This window comes from Neltuma alba, unplaced genomic scaffold (assembly GCF_004799145.2).
Source record: "Neltuma alba isolate B1F8T4 unplaced genomic scaffold, ASM479914v2 tig00013064_pilon, whole genome shotgun sequence".
NCBI lineage: Eukaryota > Viridiplantae > Streptophyta > Magnoliopsida > Fabales > Fabaceae > Neltuma > Neltuma alba.
The window spans coordinates 162,718-173,582 of record NW_021637401.1 but is presented as its reverse complement, the minus strand read 5'-3'; the positions used below and the strand labels follow the sequence as shown (position 1 = coordinate 173,582).

The window sequence follows — 10,865 nt, the reverse complement described above, 5'->3', positions numbered from 1 at the left end:
TTGTAACAACGAAACTACTACACTTATAAAGTAATCAATATCAAAAAGTTAACCATGATAGAAAAGAAACTTTGTAAAAATATTTAGAAATACTATCATGGTTATATAAATATCCTAAATCATATGAGATTAACCATGATAGAAAAAGAGTTAAACCAATCCATAAATATGTCTATCATGGTTAAAAGAACTTTCCTAAATTAACTGCGTGCAAAAAGATATTCATAATGGATAGGGCTTTGGGTATTATAAATCTAGAATATCATTTTCAACCATAAGCCCATAACACGATTTTACTAAATAGTACCTTCATAACTTTCAACAAAATCAAAAGTCATTTCATGTCAAAGATCACTGTGGATTCACCACTCATATCAAACAAAAGAAATCACATGCAAATGCCTAAAGGCCTCCGGCCTTCTACCAGCATACAGTCCAGTAACAGTTCTCAAAAGTACACTGTCAAAATAATCAATCTCAAACATATCAGAGTATGTGGAATGGGCCCTATCATGGCAATATACATCTATCCAACACAATCAAAAGAGTGGAAGCGCTACAATTTTGCAATAGCAGCTCAAGCTTCCGGAGCCTTCCCTGACTGACCCGAACGGGAACTATCACCTGGAAAAGTGTTAAATCAACGGGGTGAGACAAAAGTCTCAGTAACCAACAATCCTACTTATCAAGCATACAAGTAAGTGCTCGTGACGTGTCAAGTGAGACAAAAGCAAATTCATAGTATTCCAACAAATTTCATATTGTCAAAGCATATAAAAAGTACAATCAATAATCTTTTCACCTCCCTTATATCCACCCACCTTATATCCTCTGACTAAACCCATGGGCTAAATCCTCATCCATGTGACTGGTAATTAGACAAGCTCACCGATCAAGTGATATGGACCGGCCAAAATCCACAGAGCACCAGACCGGACCATGGGTTCCCCCTCTAGTCTACTAGTAGGGTGTCAATGCCCTATAATGAATAATTGGGCCAAAGGACCAATCAGTGTACACCTGATGGCCCTACCACCTTATATCCTCAAATGTACATAATTCACCCCCTTATATCCTCTTTGTTATAGTACCCATCATCAACATCCGCCACCCCTCATATATCAACACTCAAAATATTGCATTCATAAACAATCATCAACATGTAAAAATCAATTGGGATTTTCCATTTTTCAATTGACTCATAATACCTAAGATCATCATAATAGTAAACATATATCTTTTGCAACAAAAGTCTCACAAGACAATTTCAATAACAACATACTTTCATAGCTCACATCGTAATTCAATAATATTTCATAAATTCCTTATAATTCAAAATCAATCACAAACAACCTACGAGCATGAATAATAAGTGGAAAGTGGTTACCTCTTGTCTAGAACAAGTATTACCACAAGGTTAACCCCGTGCTCATACCAATAGCCCAATAATTTAATCTACACAACCAATACATTTACATATCAATACACAAGCTATTTAATTAATTACTTAAACTAAAACATATATATATAAGTTAAAGTTTCTAATTCTATGCTAAACCCAAACCTCTCATAACCCATAATTAAGTCTTTTAGCACAAAATTTATATATCCTCACAATCCAAAATTTTCATTTAAACCTTTCAAAGTATTTACTTTAATACAGATTTTTCTCAAAATTTTAAATCTGAAATTATCATATTTAAAATTCAAAAATCCTATTTTAACTTTAAATCTCAAAAACCAACCATTAGAAATTCACTATACATCAAATGCATCTAAGTAAATAATTTAATCAACAGTTTCATGGTATAAATATCATATTTTTCATAAATAAATATCTGTTTAACTAAAATAATTCATTTAAAAATATTAGGTCAGTCAATAAATAAAACTAAACTGATAGAAATGATCTACTAAAATAGCTCTACAATATTATGCTTACCTATCATCAAAACTCAACACTTGCTTCAAACCCTAAACCCAAAAATTATCTCTAAACAGTATAAAACTACCATCATTAGATAGATTTAGATGAGTGGAAAAACTTTCATGAAGAGAGTTTAATGAAAAGAAGTCATTTGGCTTACCAAAATGATCTGCAAAGTTGAAACCCTACTGGAAAAATGAGAGGAAGGCGCCGGAGAAGGTGAAAAAGAAAAGACGTCGAAATGTTTCTCTCTGGCCCCCCAACGGTTAAAATAATATTTTGGCAGAAATTCCAGTTAAAGACCCCATATTAAAATGGGACAAAATTATAGTTTGGTACCCCGTTTTTTTCCCTTTTTTTTTTAATCCGTTTTATTATTATTATTATTCAGAAATTTCCTTATACATATTTTATAAATCTTATTTTCAATAATTCTCTTTTCTTAAATAAATAGAGAATAAAACTCATTTATCAAGCATTAAACTCCTTCTAAACTTAACTAAACACTAGGAATAATAATAAATAAAAAAAATTGGGATGTTACAACTCTCCCCACCTAAAAGGAATTTTGTCCCCAAAATTCAAACAAACACACACAACAACCAAGAAAAACACCTACCAAGAAAACAAGTACGGGTACTCGCACCGCATTCGCTCCTCGGTTTCCCAAGTAGCATCACCGGGACTCATTCCTTTCCAAAAGACTTTTACGAGCCGAATAGTCTTATTCCGTAATTGCTTGTCCTTCACATCCAAAATCCGCTCTGGTTCTGCCTTATAAGTCAAGTTCTCACGTAACTCAACTTCTTCAGGCTCGATTATGTGAGATGGATCTGGATGATACTTCTTCAATTGTGACACATGAAACACATCGTGAATGTTGGACAAATGTGGCGGCAAGGCAACACGGTAGGCAACAGGTCCAATTCTCTCCAAGATCTCATATGGGCCTATGAACCTGGGTGTCAACTTTTTGGCTTTGATAGATCTTCCAATACCCGTGAGTGGAGAAACTTTCAAAAACACATGATCACCTACATCGAATTCCAAAGGTCTCCGACGACGATCTGCATAACTCTTCTGACGGCTTTGAGCTGTCAATAACCTTTGTTTAATCAGATCAATCTTTCTGGTAGTGATGTCTACTAAGTCAGGACCAATGATAGTTCTCTCACTCAATTCTGTCCAACAGAGTGGAGATCGGCACTTTCTCCCATATAAGGCTTCATAAGGAGCCATCTGAATGCTAGCGTGGTAGCTATTGTTGTAGGCAAATTCTGCTAGCGACAAATGACTGTCCCAACTACCCTTGAACTCAATAGCACAAGCTCTCAGCATGTCCTCGAGAGTTTGAATCGTCCTCTCGGTTTGTCCATCTGTTTGGGGGTGGTAAGCAGTACTGTACTTCAACTTAGTGCCCATGGCTTTTTGCAATGACCTCCAAAAGTTTGATGTAAACCGCGGATCTCGATCAGATATGATTGACTCCGGTACTCCATGAAGTCGAACTATCTCATCAATGTACAATTGTGTCAGTCGCTCTAAAGAGTAAGTGGCTCTGATAGGTAAGAAGTGCGCTGACTTAGTCAATCTGTCAACAATCACCCAAATTGCATCGTAACCAGCTGGGGTCCTTGGCAAACTAGTGATGAAATCCATGGAAATGCTATCCCACTTCCATTGAGGAATATCTAAATTTTGAAGTAGTCCTGGGGGCCTTTGGTGCTCTATCTTGACCTTTTGACAAGTCAAACACTTCATTACAAATTCTGTCACATCTCTCTTCATCTTTGGCCACCAATAGTTTCTCTTCAAGTCATTGTACATCTTTGTTATCCCTGGGTGCATCGAATAGTTACTCCGATGAGCCTCTTCCAAAATTGTCTTCTTAATTTCATCATCATTAGGGACACAAATTCTCTTTTTGTACCTCAGAATCCCTTCTTCTCCAACATCATAGTCAGGAACATCTCCACTTTCCAATGCCTCTCGAATACTCAATAGTCGAGCGTCTTCCATTTGTGCTGCCTTTAAATCTCTAAAGAATTCATAATCACCCAAAATTGACTGTAGGGAAGCTGTTGTCTCAGGCACCACCTGGAGATCCCTTAAACCCTCCAAACAGTAGTGCTCCTTCAAGCTCATATGGAACACATGCACTGTCTTCCTACTCAAGGCATCAGCTACCACATTAGCTTTACCCGGGTGATACTTAAGTTCGAAGTCATAATCTTTAAGGAATTCCATCCACCTACGTTGTCTGTTATTAATTCCTTCTGGTCTACCAAGTACTTCAAACTCTTATGATCACTGAAAACTTCAAACTGAGACCCATATAAGTAATGCCTCCATATCTTTAGTGCAAACACAACGGCAGCTAATTCTAAGTCATGAGTGGGGTAATTCTCCTCATGGGGCCTCAATTGCCTTGATGCATAAGCTACCACTTTGCCTCCCTGCATCAGGACACAACCCAAGCCCTTAAGTGAAGCATCTGTATATAACGTGTATGGACGATTAGGGTCTGGGATAGTAAGCACTGGAGCAGTGGTTAATCTCGCCTTCAACTCTTGGAAGGCTGCCTCACACTTATCACTCCAAATGAACGGTTGATCCTTCTTAGTCAACTTAGTCAATGGCATAGCAATTTGAGAGAATCCTTCAATAAATCTTCGGTAGTAACCAGCTAAACCGACAAAACTCCTCACCTCCGTCACAGACTTCGGGGATTCCCACTTCAGTACAGCATCCACTTTACTAGGATCAACAGCTACTCCTTCCGCAGACACCACATGACCAAGAAATTTTACTTCTTTAAGCCAAAACTCACACTTAGACAACTTGGCATACAACTGGTGGTCTTTTAGTATTTGCAATGCAATACGAAGATGCCCTCGATGATCCTCCTCATTTTTTGAGTAGATAAGGATGTCGTCGATGAAAACCACTATAAACTGATCTAGATAAGGCCGAAAGATTCGATTCATATAATCCATGAAGACGGCAGGGGCATTTGTTAAACCAAAAGGCATGACCAAGTACTCATAGTGACCATATCTTGTGCGAAAAGCAGTCTTTGGAATATCCTCTGCTCTGACCCTAAGCTGATGGTACCCTGATCTCAAGTCAATCTTAGAGAAGACAGACGATCCAACAAGCTGATCTAAGAGATCATCTATTCGTGGTAATGGATACTTATTCTTGATAGTTACTTTATTCAACTGACGGTAGTCAATACACAAACGCAAGCTACCATCCTTCTTTCTCACAAATAGTACCGGTGAACCCCATGGTGAAACACTTGGTCGAATGAATCCTTTCTCAAGTAGTTCTTCTATCTGCTTCTTTAACTCAGCCAGCTCTGAAGGAGACATCCGATAGGGTGCCTTTGAAATGGGAGCTGTGCCAGGTACCAGATCAATGGAGAATTCAACCTCTCTCTCTGGGGGTAACCCGGATACCTCCTCTGGAAATACCTCTGGGAACTCTTTTACCACTTCAATCTGATCAACACTAACTTCCTTATCCACATTAGTAGAGAAGAACACTGCATATGTCTGGCAACCTCCCCGAATACACTTGTTCACTTGAGTAGCCGATAACAACATAGGACTCATAATAGCCTCAACAGACATAGCATGAAGAGAAAAAGTCACAAGTTTCCTCTTACAATCAAGGATGGCATCATTAGCTGATAACCAATCCATGCCAATAATCACATCAATGCCTTTAAGCGGCAAACAAATCAAATCAATTACAGAATCACGATTCTCAAATTGAAGGGCAATGTTTAAGCATGCTTGAGAAGTCATGACTGTAGCCCCAGCAGGTGTAGAAACTCTCAAATTATAAGGTAAGTCAATTACATGAAAATCAAACTTCTTAGCACATCCAATAGATATGAAAGAATGTGTAGCACCAGAATCAAATAAAACAGGAATAATATGTCCTTGGAGTGAAACTGTACCTCGAATCATATTAGGAGACGCACCAGCCTCCTCCTGTGTCATAGCATAGACTCGACCTGGAATCGTAGAACGACCGCTCTGAGGTGGTTGCTGGCCTTCTGGGCAAAAGCGAGCTATGTGCCCTAACCTGTGGCATCGGAAGCACTCTATACATGTCCCTGAATGACTCCTCCCACATCTCGAACAAGGCCCTCTAACACTGGGCATAGATAAAGCTGACTCTCTGTGGGAGTTTTGACTCCCTCCAACATGGCTCTTCAATGCCTGAGACCTCTGCTGTGGAACCCTCTGATCTGGACGCCTCTGGTTCTGCCCTTTGTTCTTGCTAGAGCTTCCAGAACCATAACCAGATTTCTTTCCAATTCCACCAATCGGCTTCATAAAATTGGAAAACCTGCCTTGATTGTCCCGACGTCTGGCCTCCTCAGTATCCCTAGCCCTTCGTGCAGCCACTCTCAGCTTGTTGCATGTATCCTCAAAACTCTCGAAAGGAAGTAAGGCTAACTGTTGCCTCAACTCTGGCCTGGCCTTTTCTATCAACTGTGAGGCCATCCATTTAGGGTTATCCTCACTTTTCAAATAAGTGACATATTTGGACAAATCAATAAACTCAGCAATAAAATCATCCTCATGCTTATTGTCCTGACGAAGAGCAAAGAACTCAGTCTCCTTTTCCTGTTGCAAGGCCATAGGAAAGTAGTGATCCAAAAATTTTTCCTTGAACTCTTCAAAGGTGACGCCCAAATCATCACGACCACCAGCACTTTTCCACCATCTCTTGGCACGGTCTTCTAATAAGAAAATGGCTACTCGTGCCTGCTCATAGGTGGTACAAGGAACAATCTTAAAAATCGTCTCAAGCTTATCAATCCAAGCTTCAGCTTTCAAAGGATCCATGCTTCCATTGAATGTGGGTGGTTTATGTCTGCTCACATCTTTCATGACCTGCCTCATGGATTCATCAATATAGGGCCGTTGCTCACGTTGTGCTGAACTCTCCTCCCTTGATCCTCCAGTAAGGTTGACACGCTTCTCTAAATTACCCACACTTGGATCCTCAAGTCCATTCTCTTTTGGGCTCTCATTAATCTGCTTCCCGTCCTCCCGTCTCTTCAGAACCTCTTCCTCAAACTTTTTCAACCTCTCATCCATAGCTGTCATCAGTAAGTCCGTCATCCGTTGCAAGAAAGCCTCATTGTTTTGTTGAGGTTGGTTAGGTGGATTTGGAGGTTGGTTGTCTCCAGGGTCAGTCTGCCGTGATCGAGTCCGTACCATCTCCTCCCCACCTAAGGGTCCAACCCACCATAGGAAGTGAGTACTTAGACACAACAAACCAAATAAGATAGGGAAGGATGTGTGTGAATATTGTATATTGCCACTACATGCAATGCATGACAGATCACAGAATCTTAGAATCTGATACCAAATTTGTAACAACGAAACTACTACACTTATAAAGTAATCAATATCAAAAAGTTAACCATGATAGAAAAGAAACTTTGTAAAAATATTTAGAAATACTATCATGGTTATATAAATATCCTAAATCATATGAGATTAACCATGATAGAAAAAGAGTTAAACCAATCCATAAATATGTCTATCATGGTTAAAAGAACTTTCCTAAATTAACTGCGTGCAAAAAGATATTCATAATGGATAGGGCTTTGGGTATTATAAATCTAGAATATCATTTTCAACCATAAGCCCATAACACGATTTTACTAAATAGTACCTTTCATAACTTTCAACAAAATCAAAAGTCATTTCATGTCAAAGATCACTGTGGATTCACCACTCATATCAAACAAAAGAAATCACATGCAAATGCCTAAAGGCCTCCGGCCTTCTACCAGCATACAGTCCAGTAACAGTTCTCAAAAGTACACTGTCAAAATAATCAATCTCAAACATATCAGAGTATGTGGAATGGGCCCTATCATGGCAATATACATCTATCCAACACAATCAAAAGAGTGGAAGCGCTACAATTTTGCAATAGCAGCTCAAGCTTCCGGAGCCTTCCCTGACTGACCCGAACGGGAACTATCACCTGGAAAAGTGTTAAATCAACGGGGTGAGACAAAAGTCTCAGTAACCAGCAATCCTACTTATCAAGCATACAAGTAAGTGCTCGTGACGTGTCAAGTGAGACAAAAGCAAATTCATAGTATTCCAACAAATTTCATATTGTCAAAGCATATAAAAAGTATAATCAATAATCTTTTCACCTCCCTTATATCCACCCACCTTATATCCTCTGACTAAACCCATGGGCTAAATCCTCATCCATGTGACTGGTAATTAGACAAGCTCACCGATCAAGTGATATGGACCGGCCAAAATCCACAGAGCACCAGACCGGACCATGGGTTCCCCCTCTAGTCTACTAGTAGGGTGTCAATGCCCTATAATGAATAATTGGGCCAAAGGACCAATCAGTGTACACCTGATGGCCCTACCACCTTATATCCTCAAATGTACATAATTCACCCCCTTATATCCTCTTTGTTATAGTACCCATCATCAACATCCGCCACCCCTCATATATCAACACTCAAAATATTGCATTCATAAACAATCATCAACATGTAAAAATCAATTGGGATTTTCCATTTTTCAATTGACTCATAATACCTAAGATCATCATAATAGTAAACATATATCTTTTGCAACAAAAGTCTCACAAGACAATTTCAATAACAACATACTTTCATAGCTCACATCGTAATTCAATAATATTTCATAAATTCCTTATAATTCAAAATCAATCACAAACAACCTACGAGCATGAATAATAAGTGGAAAGTGGTTACCTCTTGTCTAGAACAAGTATTACCACAAGGTTAACCCCGTGCTCATACCAATAGCCCAATAATTTAATCTACACAACCAATACATTTACATATCAATACACAAGCTATTTAATTAATTACTTAAACTAAAACATATATATATAAGTTAAAGTTTCTAATTCTATGCTAAACCCAAACCTCTCATAACCCATAATTAAGTCTTTTAGCACAAAATTTATATATCCTCACAATCCAAAATTTTCATTTAAACATTTCAAGTATTTACTTTAATACAGATTTTTCTCAAATTTTTAAATCTGAAATTATCATATTTAAAATTCAAAAATCCTATTTTAACTTTAAATCTCAAAAACCAACCATTAGAAATTCACTATACATCAAATGCATCTAAGTAAATAATTTAATCAACAGTTTCATGGTATAAATATCATATTTTTCATAAATAAATATCTGTTTAACTAAAATAATTCATTTAAAAATATTAGGTCAGTCAATAAATAAAACTAAACTGATAGAAATGATCTACTAAAATAGCTCTACAATATTATGCTTACCTATCATCAAAACTCAACACTTGCTTCAAACCCTAAACCCAAAAATTATCTCTAAACAGTATAAAACTACCATCATTAGATAGATTTAGATGAGTGGAAAAACTTTCATGAAGAGAGTTTAATGAAAAGAAGTCATTTGGCTTACCAAAATGATCTGCAAAGTTGAAACCCTACTGGAAAAATGAGAGGAGGCGCCGGAGAAGGTGAAAAGAAAAACGTCGAAATGTTCTCTCTGGCCCCCAACGGTTAAAATAATATTTTGGCAAAATTCCAGTTAAAGACCCCATATTAAAATGGGACAAAATTATAGTTTGGTACCCCTTTTTTTTCCCATTTTTTTTAATCCGTTTTATTATTATTATTATTCAGAAATTTCCTTATACATATTTTATAATCTTATTTTCAATAATTCTCTTTTCTTAAATAAATAGAGAAAAAACTCATTTATCAAGCATTAAACTCCTTCTAAACTTAACTAAACACTAGGAATAATAATAAATAAAAAAAATTGGGATGTTACATTCCTCTCGGGAAGCTTTCGTCGCCGCTGCGAAGATATGGGTTCGCCGCGACGAAAGGTCCCGAATCTATATAGTCGCGGGAGGGGTTCAGTGTGCGAAAATTAGAAAATCTCAAGGAGGAGAGAGGAGCTCTGCTAGGGTTTCGGTGTTGAGGCTTGGGAAAGACATTTCTAAGGATCCATTATCTCAAGTAAGTGATTTTAACCTCTAATCTACTTTCTTTTTTGAAATTTCTGAAGATTTTTGGTAGAACCCTAGGATTTTCTAAGTTGTGATGGAATTGAGGTTTTTGACCAATTATTTTGAGTTTAATTGATTGCTTTGGGTCAGTTTAAGTATTTAATTAGTGTAGTTTTCTTGGATTTAAAGAATCTTGAGTTTTTGAAGCTAGGGTTTATGGAAATGGGAGGTTTGTGATTGAGGATGATAATGTAGAGGTTGATTCTGAGTTTTGTGAATTGGGTTATGTTAAGGAGGGTTAAATTGGATGTTTAATCAGTTTAGATTGTTGTTGGAACTTCAATTGTTCAAATGGAATGTTTGGGTGTGGAATTCCTATAGTGGGTCCTTGAGGTTTGAGCCCTAATTGATGCTTGGAAGGGGATTTGATGTTTTAATAGACTTTTATGACTTTGGAGTGTTGCTTTGATGGTTATACCCTTTGAGTTGGGTAGAGTTTTGGTTGGAGCTAGGAATTTTGTGTCCCCAAATGTTGTTTTGGCCACATTATTAGTTTGAAAGCTAATACATGGTGGTTGTGTGTTTGTGTGCTTGTGTAGACTGGTTGTGAGTTTTGTTGGTGCGCGGGGCCACATTGTTGGTTTGTTATTCCTTGCTCAGGCGAGAGGTAACCACTTTCCAATCCTTAGTACTTGTTTCTGTGGTATTGTGAGTAGATTTATGTTTTGTGCTCCAAGTAGTAATTATGTTCAAACTGTATGTTGTATATATAAAAAAAAGAAAACTGTCTTGTGGGGTTTCGAATGATGATGAATGAATCTTGAAATTGTGAAGGATATGCCACTGAATGAAGTTACTTATGAAATGTTCAATTACTATTTGATTATGGTTTGAGCATG

The 10,865-nt window shown here is 37.5% G+C and overlaps 2 long non-coding RNA genes across 2 annotated transcripts; both read right to left on the bottom strand.

Annotated features, from left to right (window-relative positions):
* Window positions 1-439: 439 nt before the first annotated feature.
* On the bottom strand, window positions 440-2,122 carry LOC114734039 (uncharacterized). The gene is made up of 3 exons (XR_003739128.1): window positions 2,088-2,122; window positions 1,388-1,455; window positions 440-624 (listed from the first exon to the last, which is right to left on the bottom strand). It is a non-coding gene; the product is annotated as an uncharacterized LOC114734039 (long non-coding RNA).
* Window positions 2,123-7,763: 5,641 nt separating this feature from the next.
* On the bottom strand, window positions 7,764-9,445 carry LOC114734052 (uncharacterized). Its single transcript, XR_003739130.1, has 3 exons — window positions 9,411-9,445; window positions 8,712-8,779; window positions 7,764-7,948 (listed from the first exon to the last, which is right to left on the bottom strand). It is a non-coding gene; the product is annotated as an uncharacterized LOC114734052 (long non-coding RNA).
* Between the last annotated feature and the right edge of the window lie 1,420 nt (window positions 9,446-10,865).